Raw genomic sequence first — 14,920 nt, 5'->3', positions numbered from 1 at the left:
GTTCATCCCGGTTCCGATCCGGTTTACTTAATATATATTAATTTTTTTATATTTTATATTTTATATTTTATATAATTTATATTTATATTTTCTATAAATTATATTTTATATTTTATATAATTTCTATATATTAAAATTAATTACCCACCAATTATGATGGCATCGAACTTCAAGATCGTCAACGAGCTCTACCAAGACCAGAAGTTGATTACAATCAATCCATAGCTGAGTTAGAAAGAGGATTTACGGGACTATACAACTATTAGTATTACATTCGAGACTTAGTTGAAACAGAACCCTTCCTAAAAGGTGGCTGCGTAAACTATGTACTCTACAAATAGTTGTAAATTGAAAATGTAATTTGCTACAAATTTAAATAAATTAAATTGATATTTTTTAATTTTTGTAATTGTTTTATCCTTATTTCAATTTAATTTTTTTAAAATTACAAATTTTATTTATTTAATATTTACAAGACTCGAGTTATAAATATAACTTATAAAATAAATATTAATGAATATAAGTAATAACTTATAAAGTATAAACTTCAAAAGATTTAAATTTTGAAAACTTTATTAGACTTAACTTGCAAACTTAACAACAAAAAAATAATAATAAATATCTTTAAAATAAACTTAAGTAAAAAATTATAGTATAAATTTAAAAACTATTAATTTATAGTTAGAAAAATAAAAATAATAATTATATTTTCGTAATCCCAAAAAATATCGTCCCGTTTATCCCGTCCCGTTCCATCCCGGTCTGTTCCGGTTCATTTTGGTTCCATCCCGGTATATAGTGGAACGGGATGGAACCGATTACTCATCCCGGTAATTCCGATCCGGTTCATCCCGGTACCGGTCAACAGGTTCCGGTCCGGTCCGGTATCGGTTCATTCCGGTCCGGTGAACCGGTTCCGGTTCGTTGACCAGTCTTAACTTCATCTATCACTATATAAGTATCAGAAATACATTTAACATGTGACAAAAATTGCTATCATCTCAATGATTTAGGATATTATGGTTAAATATTTTTGTTTTAATGGGTTTTTTTTCAAATTTCCATTTTCATTTTTTACATGTACTGATTGGTTCCAACATATGGAGTCGAACTTCTATTTTTGCAGGTGTATGTTCAAAGGAGCATGTTAGAGGAGCGCAAGATAATCAAGATTAATTCGAGACTAAAGAAATATTTTTATCCTCCACATGATGAGTAACAAGTTTAATGTTGCTTCCCTAATTTTACATATATTAGTTGAAGTGCTTAAGTTTTTTGTTATTTTTTGTAAGTAATTTGTTATTTAAAGTTCATCACAAATTTTAAATATAAAGTTTTATTTCTATTAAACTATATGTACAAAAAAGTAAACTACAAATGTGTTATTTGATTTTCTGTTTTCAGCTTTCTTCTTATAATGTTATCGTAGGAGAAGTGATGTGGCATGCTTCTAAAGTCAAGAGTGACATTTATTTATTTTTCTCAAATATTTGACATTTTCTTAATTTTTTACATTTATATAATTTATTTTAAAAACCTACAAATTATATATTACTTACATTAATTTAGAAAGCTCAAAAGTCATTATTATCTAAACTAAATAATTGACACATTTTAGATTTTACATTTTACATCCGTTTTGCTCATTTTTTCATGGGTGAATATTGAACCATAATTATAATCCAATTAAATTGAACAATTAATATATTCAATGTCTTATGTTTGTGTTTCTTTATGTTCTTTTATATTTCTTATTTATTTTTATGATTGTGAAACTTCACTTTTGCAAGTCGTTTGGTTTATACCTAAAGGTTAAAATGTCTAATTTTACACACACATAAAAAAAAGGTCAAAAAAAATTGTATGATATGTATATTAAGTTTGTTTAAATACATTCTTTATATGTTTTTAATATTATTGTATACTAAATTAGGGTAGATTAGTGTTATAACTCAGAGGAATAATATCAGTTTTTACTTTACAAATTTACATTTTTTATTTCTAATCAATATATAATATCCATGTCGAGTCCTTTTTCTTCACTATGATGCTGGGGAAGTGAATAAAGATTGGCTAGGAACCACAATAGTTGCTTTAAGAATGTCATTGATAATTAAGAATGTCATTGATAATGGATTCAACGGAATTCTTTTGATCAAATGAGTACTTGTAGGGTCTTAGATTGAAGGGTTGAGCTATAGGGATCAAATTGATGGCATGATCAGAACTTCTTTCATGTGGTAATTCACTTGGTTCCTGAAATATGACAACATGAGTCCTCAATAACATTGCTATACCAAGGTGTACTTCTTCCCTCTTTAGTATAACTACTCAAACATTATCCATTGAGAATTTAACAACTCCCTCAAATTTGCATATTGCATCCTCCTCCTTAATGCTTCAGTCAACCATGGTTACTTCAAATTCTTCTGTAATTTCATATAGAGTGACCATTCTTTTATCATACATGAAACTGAAACTGTGCGGCCTAGTATTCTGAATGACTGGAGCCACCATATCATCCATTCCATTCCAATGGTCATGTCATATCCTCCCAGTTTCATTAATCTCAGTTAAAATTAAGTTGTTCATTCTGCATTTTCCATCCAAAAGAAGGGCACTCCAGTTGACAACTCATTTGTTTCCCATTTGCAACTGTCACCTTTATAGGTCGTTGCATTGGTTGACCTGGCAACCTCAACTGTTTGACAGTGTGTTGATCAATAAAAGAATGAGTAGGTTCATTGTCAATGAGGATTGTCATAGGTCATTTTCTAGCATAGCCCATAATTTTAATGGTAGAGATTCTACCACTTGTGGTACTCAGACCCAACAAAGCATTTAGAGAATTCCTCCACTTCTTCTAGGGTCTCATTACATCAACAAATTCCTCTAGTTGTTCTCTTTCAAGTTCCACCTCCACCCCTTCTATAACATCTAAACTCATCTGTTTGCATCGATGTCCAGGAAAATACCTTTCCTTATATCTGTAGCACAGACCCTGTTCTCTCAATGCTTCTAAATTCTGTGGTAGAGTATTTGATTTGAATGGAGCTCGGGTTTGCAACGACTTCTGATTAGCGTAAGTAATTTTCATGTGTTGTTGAGAAGTAACATGAGGTTTACTGTTTGTGACTTGTGGATTTCAAGGGTATGTAATGGATAGAGGTCTTGTAGTAGTGGTTTGAAAAGGTCTGGCCGACACAAAAGGGAATGAGAGCCTTAAAGGATTCTTTATACAGTTTGGCTACTTCATCAGATTCCAACATTGTCGAAAGATTGGCAAGCTTTACTAGAGGATTAAGCTCAGATCTAATACTAATAAAGAAGATTCCTACATAATGAGTCTCATTCAGCAAGGGATTAATGATGGTTATATTACTTCCAAGTTCCTTAAATTTATTCTGGTATTGATCCACAGTCCAACTTGCATGAGTTTATTAAACTCATCAATGATGTCTTGAGGTCTAATGTTGCCAAATCTCCTACAAACTTCTCTGCAAAATCTCTACCAAGTCATTCTTCCCGTATGGTTCATCACACAATGGGGTCTGCTCTTTCTTTTTTGGGAGAGTATGCCAATATGATCTTAATGAGGTGTGGGGCTTTGCATCTGACATTCGTTGGGATTCTCTCTTCGGGAGCCTTCGCCCCGGCCTTTTTGTGCAATAAACCCCTCAGGCCGAAGACTAGTGGTAGGTGGTCCTGCGGAGCTTTCGAAAAAGGGTAGCCTTGTGTGTAAGCACAACAATGAACCGCGATGAACCCTCAGACGACTTATCTAATATTAGGGGGGATCCTTTGTAGTGGTGACCCTTTCACTCTTCACCCTTTCCCCTAAATGTACTGAAGCATAACTAAGTTTATCCTGCTCAGATATGTTATACAATTCAAAAACTTGTCACAGTTCCCCAACCAGATCCTTGGGTTTTCTCCTTCACACTCAGGAAATTTATTTTTGGTTTTAGGCTTTTATGATTGTGGTAGATTCAAGGACATGAACAATGAGTGTGGGTAGTAATGGGGAAGCGGTGGAATGAGCTGGGTTCCTAAATATTGGTGGGCTTGAGAAGATTGGGACAGGTGTAAAAGTGAATCCACGACCCAGTTCAAACATATATAGAGTAAATTGGGTTGAGACCTTACCATCGGAGATTTCGTGTTCGAGATTTGATCGGCTTCCCATCCGTGCAAAGTTCCTTTTGTTCTTGTATTTGGAGTCGGCCTAATTGACAATGGGATTGAAGAATAGATTTTTGCTCGTAGCTTTAAGCTCAAAATAATGAGCTACAATTTGTTGTTAGTCTCATACATCTCAGAAAGCTAACTCTGGAATAGTCCCTGATTTGATTCGTCTCAAATAGTTTGTTCGCATCTCCTACAAAAATAGAGAGTTGGTCTCACACTACTATTATGTCATTTTGTAGTCTTTGAAATTCTGTTGAAGAAGCCATCACCGGCAGTAGAGGGAGCTGCTTCTCTAATACCATTTGTAACAAGAGTAAGACCCTTGTCACTAAAATGTTGAAAATGGAAGAAAAGAATAAAGAAAGAAAGAGAGTAGAGGAATATAAGATATTTTGAAAATTTTCTAAGTTTGTCATTGATAGTACTACGAATATAAGTAACTGACAGATACAATCATAAGACGACTCATGTATACTTCCTTAACAAAATTTATTGCTGAAAAATTAAAAACTAAGTGTAACTAATTAAAACTTGAGGGAATAATATAATTTATAGTAAACTTAAATAAAGTAAGTCAAATAGACATTTGTGACATCATCATGGCAATCATTATCCATTAGCAATTTTCTCCCCTAAAATCCAAGCCCAAGACGCTACCCCTAATTGTTTTTCATTGATGTTGTTACCTAATTTCCTTTCCAAACTTCTATCCAACAATTTAAATTCTAAATCCAACATATTGAAAATTTAACTATAGTCAACTACTTGAATTGGAAAAAACTGTAACATCTTGCAACTAGAAGGAGGTGTAAAATCTGAAAATATTTAATTTTGGAAAAATGTAAGGAAATCAAGGAAATATTTAAATAAATTAAAAGTGAGTTTTTGGTCATTTTCAAACGACCATAACTTCTAGCTCAGTATGAGTTAGAAGTACTGCCAGATATGGTTGTAAATCTCTTGGAATGATCATTCCAACGCCACCAAGTTTGAAGTTTGCACAATTTTGAGTTTGTATCAGTGAGTTATGAAAGTTGGGCTATTGGATTAAGAAAATGTCCAAGTCCGGGATTTTAAAAAATATTTTAGTCTTTTCACTATCCTATTATTTTAATGATTTTTAGGAGTTTGATAGGGGTCAAGACTGAACTTAGTCAGATTTAGAATTTGAAATTTCACGTTAGGGCTAAGGAGTACGAAGGAGAGAATGGAAGAAGCAGAAAATGGGCAAATTCACCAAGATCGATCATGATAGTTGATATTTTCGCTAAGAAATTACTCTTATCATGTATGTGAAGCTCTCATAAAGTTGGGATTCTTCTCCCATATGTCAAGCATGTTAATTTCAGTATGGATTCATCCTAAAAGCATTATAATACTGATATATTGATACCCATTCTTGAATTCATGTGTTGTTATCGAATTAGCCTGAATTGGAAAGTTTTAAATCCATTACGTCGCGTTCTAAGGTCGTTTCGGATTAGGTTCTTAGGTACATTTGTTGGGTATCTGTATCTAAAAATAATTTAAGAAAAAGAATCGAGGTTGGGTGGATTGGGGAAGAAAAACGAAGAAGAAATTTCGACGGGCAAGATTTAAACATGGGAGCGCATCACGCGACCTGTTCCTTGAAATGAAAATTTTGCTCTACGTCGGGGAGCTGACACGAGGTGTCCTACATCAAAAGACATTTTTGGAACAAGAATTTAAATATGCCTCTGCGTCATGGACCCACCTCCAAATCTTGATTTTTGGTCATTTCTAATGTTTGGCTATCTTAAATCATTCTTAAACAACATGAGGTCTTTCTAAACACAAATCTTAATCCTTAAATCCATAACTTCAAATTCAAAGGAAAATTAAGAGCCAAGTCCGTAAAGTTCTTAGAGTTTTTTCAAGAAGTCTTTTACAAATGCTTTTAACTTTGTTTTATGACTTTAAGATCTAGTTGAGTAAGGAGTATATTAAGGAGAAGAAGTTCATTTCAAATTTCACAAGTCTTTTACAAATGTTTTAAGTTCGTTTCAAGAATTAAGTTTGAGTTCAGTTCAGAGTAAGCAGTATATGGGGACCAAGTATTCCCAAAGAAATGTAAAATGTTTTCACATTTAATTAGAATGGAAACTGAGATTTCTAAAGAGCCTTCAGGCTAGTTTTCAGAAAAGAGTAATAGCTTTCTAGATAAAGCAAACAAGGAAATTGAGATTTCCAAGATACCCTTTGAACTAAGTTTTGAGCACTAGTCTCAAACCACAAAAGTAAGTATGTTTTAAAAATATAAGAGCTACAATAAGAATATTTTTGGGAGTTGTATTGAACACCGATATGGGGGAGAGTTCAAATAAATCCTAACCCCCATAAACCATGTAGCCACCATGGGTAGAAAGGGTCATACTTTTTAGATGATTCCATTAGTGCTTTTTAGCATAGACTAGTGGATCCACTCAGTAGTTCAGATTCTATACCAATGGCATGGTATAGGACGACCCTGGCAGCGTGAGGCAAAACGTTGTATCATCACTATATCTCTTAAGTGATGGTTGTAGGTTAGAAAAACACCCAAAGAATTAACAATGTATTTTATATGCATAGTTCATTGTATTTTTATATACATCTTAGAGTTACATTGTATCTTTGCATACATATAGAGTTTACATCATGTTTTAAAACAACTTTTCTTTATATTTCACTTGTTTAAATTTGATTTATATTAAAATGAGTTCAGTCTTCTAGAGTTGAGTTGAGCAAGGTAAGTTCTTCATATTCTCCTATCTAGCCTATGTTGTATTTTTTATCATTCCATCTTGCATACTCATACATTCAATGTATTGATGTTAGTTGACCTGCATCGTATTATGATGTAGACGCAAGTGACGAGGATCTCCATCCAGCGTACCATTGATCCAGTTGAGCATTCCAGAGTCAGTTGGTGAGCCTCCTTGCGTTCTGGAGGACATTTTTTATTGCCTTCTAGTTAGTTCATTCGGATGTTGTGGAGTTTGTCCCAACATCCATCGTAGTCATGTTAGAAGCTTCAAAGACAGTTCGTAGTTCTGCAGTCTTTCCATTATTATTCTTATGTTAAAGACTTGGGTTTCCATTCTGGCCAAGTTGAATGTTTAAATCTTTAAAACACTCTCAGTTATTTTATTATTCAGTTCAACTAAGTTCTTTGATCATTACAAGTGTGATTGTTGTCTTCCACTGAGTTAAGTAAGCCAGGCCAAGGGTCCGCTCGAGGCCCGCAATGGTCATCGAGTGTCAGTCCTGCCCAGAGTGTAGGCTCGGGCATGACAAAAATAATCTCACATGAAGTCGTGCCCTCCAAATTTCCTTCACGATCTTGCACGTGCCTCTATTTTCTCTTCTTTCTTCTACAGATTATTTATTATCCTAATAATTTAAAGATTAATTATAAAAGTGGTAAAGTAACCAGTATTAATTTTAATGATATCTTCCTTAATCATGAACTAAATTAATTATTAAAACTACCCCAGTGATTTCATAATTATAATTATGAATAGTCCAAAATATCCATTTGAAATTTATCAAAAAGTATTTGATGTAATAAAAAGCTCTAGTATTCAAAACAGCCAAATGAGTCGTTACATAAACACAATGGAAGATAATTCCTTCGACGTGGTTAGTTTCAAAATGTCGAGTTAGTCTAGATTGACCCTTCATTCGTGTCCCGAGGATTTCGAGATTTTTCTGAACCCTTTTGTGATTTTTGACTTAAAATGACGGTTGAGTGTGGGACCCACTTTTTGTCAAGATGACCTCGTATGAAAATTTTAACTGCATCATTGAGTTTGGAATATCAAATTCGATAATTATTGTATATCTCGTTTGCATAGACGACACCTTGTCAGAGTTTTTATGTTTTTGAGAAAATACTAAAAATCTGGTATATTTATGAAGAAAAATCAAATACCTTTTGAAACTTTAAAACCTCTTATCTCCCTCATTTCTCCACCAAGTAATGTGATTCAAAGTGCGAAAGCTTCATTTTTTTGGTGGCTTTGCTATAGAGTGATCGAAAGTTATTGGGTCATGACAGCTAATTATTGAGATCGAGTACCACACTGGTACACTGACTTAGTATCGAGTACCATGCGCTACATTAACTCGGGATCATGTACCTATCAAACCATCTCCAATCCACCTCTATTTTACTTTTCATTCTCTATATTTGGAGAGTAAAATAGAGAATGGACACTCCAACCCATTCTTTTATCACTCTCTATTCTTCAAATATATAGAGATGAATAGTAGTTCTCCAAATTGAGAGAACTACTATTCACACTCTCTATTTTACTTTTTGATTATTTTATTATTATTTCTATTACTTTCTAATTAACATATTATTTTACATATAATGTCACTAACTAAATATCTAATATTTATACTTCTTTTTAAATGTGATATAATATTTTTAAAAATATATTATTTAATAGTATTTTAATTTTTCTAATTTTCATCAATGATATAATTTGATTTTTTTCTTAATTTTCACTATAAAGAATAAATACAATTAAAATGATTATATGGAAATTTTAGTTTAAAAATTAAATACATAATATGATAATTTAAATACAACATAATAATACAATACATAACATTATAATTTAGATACAAGATAAAATACAATACATAACATAATAATTAATTCAGAATGAAGCAAGAATCATGCCGAAAAGATGTTGAACGTGCATTCAGAGTTTTATAATCACGCTTTGCAAGTATTATAGGACGGTCACATTTTTGAGGAAATGAAGTGCTACATGAATAGTAACTACATGTATTACACTGCACAACTGTAAGACCCCGAAAATAAGATAAGGTATCTAGAGCATAACATGTTTTCTTAAAGTTCTAATGTCCTAAATATTCTTAAAATATAGTATATAGGCATTAGCTAAAATATTAGAGGTATGGGAAGTCGAACGTTAAGGGACGACTAAGACGTTCGACGACTAAGTCACCTAGATGCCTAATATGTGGTTCGTGTTATGGGTGTTTCATGATGTTATGAGGTCCTAAAATGTCTTATTATATGGTTTAGAGGCAGTGTACAAAGTTTAAAGTGATTTGAAAGTCGAACGTTAAGGGACAACCAAGACGTTCGACGACTAGTCGCTTATGTGCCTCATGTGTCTATGCATGCTTAAATTTGTATAAAATGAGACTAATAAGTCTTAAAATGGCTTAAAATGATGTTTTATGTTTTTATATGAAGTTTCGTGAAGTTTGGAGGTCAAAATCCAAAGAACATCCAAGGCGTTCGAAAGATAGCACCTAAGACGTTCATCGTATGTCATGTTGGGGCCATGGTTGTTTGGACATCTTATAGGTGTTTGTTTTGGATGAAATTTATATGGAAGGTCTATAAATTGTTAAGGGTTATAATCACGTTGTAAACATCCAGGTAAGACTTCTAAAGGGCTGCACAAGAGGCCCCAAAAGAAGGACCCAAAGCTGCCTGAGACACTGCCTGGGCAATGTCCATTGACGGACCCAACGACGGATCGTCGGTCCACCAACGTCCCGTCGAGCAGGTCTCATCGATGGGGTCTTGATTTGGGCAGGTCTCAAGCCAATATTTGTCTAATTACCCAACAATGGAGGCCATTCACGACCTGTCAAGGCCTCAACGCCCCGTCACTGCCTTCGTCGCAGGTGGCCTGCAACTGGCAGCCTGTGTCTGTTTCATTAAAGGGGTGAAGGGGAAATTCACCCCACGTCCTAACCTGACCATAATAGGTTTATTTATCTATTTTTGTGTGTATATAAGTCATCAAAAACGTGATCACCCCATTCTAGAATCCTCTCATAAGATTGAAACCTTTCTCTCTAAAAACCACCGTTGTTGGTGAAGCTCAAGAACAGATTCAGTTGGGTTTTAAAGGGATGAATCATCAAGTTTAAGAGTTTTTCAACTAGACAAAGGTATGGTGATCTTCATCTCTAGTTATCTTTTTATCTAGAGAGCCATTCTCAAAAATTTCAAAAGAGAAATATATGATCAAACACTTTCTTCTTCAATCTTCCGTGGATTCTATCCTAAACTGATTTCAAAGGCATAATATGAATGTATTGATGATTTCTACTGATTTGGAAGTGGTTTTCAATCCAATTGCATGATGAACCCATGCTTCTTCACCAAAACGATTTAGCCTTGCATGGGCCTTATGATCTTGATTTGTAATCGATTGAATTATGATTCCATTACGTTGAAGTGATTGTATATGCAGTTATTTACATGAATTTATGTTGAATTGATGTTGAAGGATCCATGAGGATCAATATATGAATATTTGAACAAGAATAGCCTATGTTTCTACATGTTGCCTTAAATCGATTGTGAGATTGGTTGTGTAGAGTTTTGATTATGTATGAACTTCTGTAGCTACTGTTTTAGGGTTATATAATGGATGAATTTTGTAGGTATAAATACTTAATGAACAATCTAAGAAATGCTTGCAAGTCAAAAAGCTAAGTGTATGATGGATCTTGAGTTGTTGTTATATCAAGCATGGTTTCTTCTTGATTTCTTACCGAATTAGCTACTGCCTAATGAGTATATTGTTGATACAATATGAATGATGATCAAATCCTTAGAGAGTTCATAGTATTGGTAAATTCTCCTACACTCTAGCAAATCGACAAGCCTAAATGCCTATGTTGTAACCTTAATCTTGAGGGTATGGAATCATGATTTCAATATGGTTAAATGTAGTTTTAGCTACTGCCTTAGATTGATATTATATACGAAATATGATTTAAAATCAATGCAAGTGAAGTTAGCTAATGATCTATGTTGTTCTACTTTCCTAGTATGTTGATATGTTGTATTATGTTATGATATAATCTTGTAGCGACTTGTACATGATTTCTTATATGTTTAAAGTACATTTAGCTACTGCCATATATGTGAGTTATTGATGAATAAGTAGTGTTTATCAATGATGATCAAAGGGCGAGAAATTGGTAAGAATGCTTATTCCCTTTACTCTTTTACTTCTTTGTAGTAATGTTGATGAAGCCTTGTACGACATTGTGTGGTATGGTCCACTTATGGTGGAGGTGTTTAATTTATTTTCATTATATATGTGTTTACCATGGCCTTGAAGACAAATTGATGAATATATGATTTAGAGATTTAGATGATCACCTTACTTATGATGTAATTGTGCCTTACTATCTAGTTGTGATCTAGGTTGTGTGGCTATTGTATGAGCATGTGTATATTCATGTTAGGGGATTGTATAGGTGCTTCCATTGATGTGTTAAAATGGTTAATATCTGCTACCTATGTACCCCTTATATAAAAGTGTAAATAGCTTAAGTTAGGAGCCTTGGTTATAATGTTTGTATTGTCTTGCCTCCTATGCTATTATGTGTTGTGTGGTATGTTCTTGGAAGTATAATGTGGTCTAAGAGGGTGTATTCCTCAAGGAGTACTTGATAGTCATTATGTTATCATGTTGATCAATGTACACACTCTCACTTACATGCATGTTACAAGTAGTATAGGTGATGGTGTCTAAATGAAAGGTTGTTCTCATATTCACTAATGTCTACTACTATGCATGTAAAGTATATGTATGTGAAGTATGTTATGTATTCCTTACTAGGATGACTTGATAGGTGTACTAGTATGGGCAAGGGTATGGGACTTTGCCTATGCATTGCATATGTGTGCACCTTGATAGGATAGTTCTAGTTTTGGTTTCTATATGTATGAATATGTATGTATGAACTTGTGTGACTTAATGTGCTATGTGAAAGATTTTCTCACATATATGTACACACACACACACATGTATGAAGATTTAGTCAAGAGAGGGGCCTTGAATGGTGTATTCATATGTATCCTAAACTAGATGATGCTTTACATATGCTATGTTCATGTGAATGGATTTTTACATGATTTGGGTTGATGAACTTCCATCTATGACCTATGAGTTGAGCATATGAGAAGATGACTCTCATAAACCTATGATTTATAAAGTAAAAATATAATAAAGGTTTTTAATGAAGGGAACTTAGCTTAGCACCGAGTGAATTTGAATATGAGCGTGTGTCCCTTCCCATGGTAGGAAGGTAGGTCACCATAAATCTCATCAGGTGGATAACCACAATGCCTCAAGGGCATAAATAGGGTTTCCATAAGTGAATAACTACAATGCCTTATCTTGACATAAAGAGGTTTTTCACATGTACCTTCAAGTTCCATAACTATGTTGCCACCATAGGATACTAGCTAGTGGATCCACCTAGAAAGCTATGTCACATTTGGTTCTACTTGGGCCGATAGACCACCTCTTTTCGGTGTTGGGTTCGATGACATCGGATTCCATGTTTAGCATCACATGGTCTATGTTGGTTAAGACTATAGTTTCCCTAAAGTAAAATGGACAATGGAAGTTAAATGACTAGGACCCTAAATAGAATGATTAAGTGAGGTTACTTAGGATAGGTGGAAGTATGAACCCATCTAGACATTGCACAAGTAGCTCCTTAGGAAGTTCTAGGAAGGTGTTCTAATGCATGTCATTATGTATGTGTTCCTTATGCATGACATTGTAGTATTTATCTACTTGTTATGAAGATGTGCATGATATGAGTCTTTATGCATGATGTTGATCTTGTTGACTATATGATGAAGGTCTTCACTTAACTATGTCTATGTTATATTATACTTCTATGATGGTATGTGCTTTTATGATGTTTGGCCTTTGATTGTGTTTCTATGAAGTATGAAAATGATATATATGCGATTGATAAAGGTTTTATGATGATTTACTCAAAATGGCATGAATATGATTTCAAGAAAATGTCGCTTTTAAATGCATGTTTTTGCATGGTTGCCATACTTAGTACATTCTTGTGCTAATCCCATTCTTCTCTACTTTTTACACAAAGTGTAGGTTATGAATGCTAAAAGGATGTCTTGAATGGTGAAGAGCTTGATAGGTGATTCCCAAGCTCAAGGAAAGAAATCCTTAAGTCCAAGGATCTCCTACTTATGTCTTTATTGTTAAGTCTTTAAATATTGTATAGTTATGTAATGTGTCTTATGGGTCGTGTCCCTAATGTATTCTAATGTTGTTGAGTCTAAGATGACAAAGAGACTTAGAGTCTATATATGTATTATGACTTATATTTTATATGTATATGAAGTAAAGTTTCTAACATATGAGGTGCTATGAAAATTTTTAAATTTTTCGCTAAATTTACTATGTCGATGCGATGAATAATAACTATGGGCTTGTATAAGACCTCCGAGAGGCCAAGTACGCTATGTTACTTTCTAGGGGGTGCTCCCCGGTCGTGACAACAACATGATAATTGATGATGAACATGATCTTACAATTCAAGATGTCATAGAAGTTCCAACTCCAACGACGAAAATGGCGATAGATGAAAATCTCCGATTTGAATAATTTTTAGCTATACATAAAATGCATTAATAGAACATTTATAGAAGCAACGTAATAATTTAAAAAAGTAAGTGCTTATGTAATTGTATTTCAATCTTATTAGAATTTGTTCATTAATTTGTATATTATAGCTTTTTTTCTTGAAATTTATGTTATTTATAAATTTAAAATAAAATATCATCTTATATTAAATAAAAAATTTGAAAAAAATAAAATGTTATATCTCATGAAAATTGTATAACGTAATTACTGAGAAAAATAAAGAATTTATATTATGAAATAAGAAAGTAAGAATGAAATAGAAATAATAATATAATATTGAGGAGAGAGAGTTGGAGATGGCCTCAATACTCTGAATTGGGATTAGGTGCAACGCCTACACTTTTATAATGTGTATGAGTGGGCTCAGTGAGAAAATTAGACTGACTTGACATGTTGTGATAATTCATGTTGCTATGCATACGAATTACCGACTATGTTATATTATGTGCTTAATAAGTTATGATTGCTTATCTATATTTCGTATATTGAAACTAGCCGATGATCAAACTAGTACACCATCGTTCTATGTTTTCTCTCTCTTTATTAAGTACAAGACATCTTTAGGCAGACAGATGTTTCGCGCCTCAATTATGAGACATCTAAATTTGGATCGCACTCTGCAGGGCCCATTCGAGTATGATGCTACCAATATAGTTTTCTCGATACCCAGAGCTTGAATTTGAAACCTCTGATCAAGAATGAAACACTTTTACTAGTGCACCACAACTCATGTTGCTCTATATTGTAGTTCTTAATTGGGAAACTTACATAAATATACTAAAATAAAAAAAATATTTACCATTTATAGCAATAGTATATTTTTTTCACTTGATCAGTTTTAATTCATTTATAATACAAGTTTAATACATATTATAAAGAACAATTTATTATTCACATATAATACAAGTTCTAATAATGGATAATATATTTATCACACATTTTAATACATTTATAATACAATGTATCAAATTTTTACCAAAGAAACGTAATATATTTTAGAAAACAATTATAATTCATATATATTGCATACATAATTCACTTTTAATTCATATTATATATTTAATATAATATTGCTATAAATAATAATAAATAAAAAATATCGCTAAAATCAGTAATTATTTATTAAAATGTATCAATTGTAATTTTTTCTTTCTTAATTGATTGTTGGATTGAGGATACTCACAAATTAATTTTGGGCCATGTAAATTGTTATAAATGGGCTTTCATTCACTTTCACAATAATT

The sequence above is a fragment of the Solanum lycopersicum genome, chromosome 11, assembly GCF_036512215.1.
Source record: "Solanum lycopersicum chromosome 11, SLM_r2.1".
In the NCBI taxonomy this organism is placed as follows: Eukaryota; Viridiplantae; Streptophyta; class Magnoliopsida; order Solanales; family Solanaceae; genus Solanum; species Solanum lycopersicum.
The sequence above is the reverse complement of the archived record's forward strand: the minus strand, read 5'-3'. Positions refer to the sequence as shown.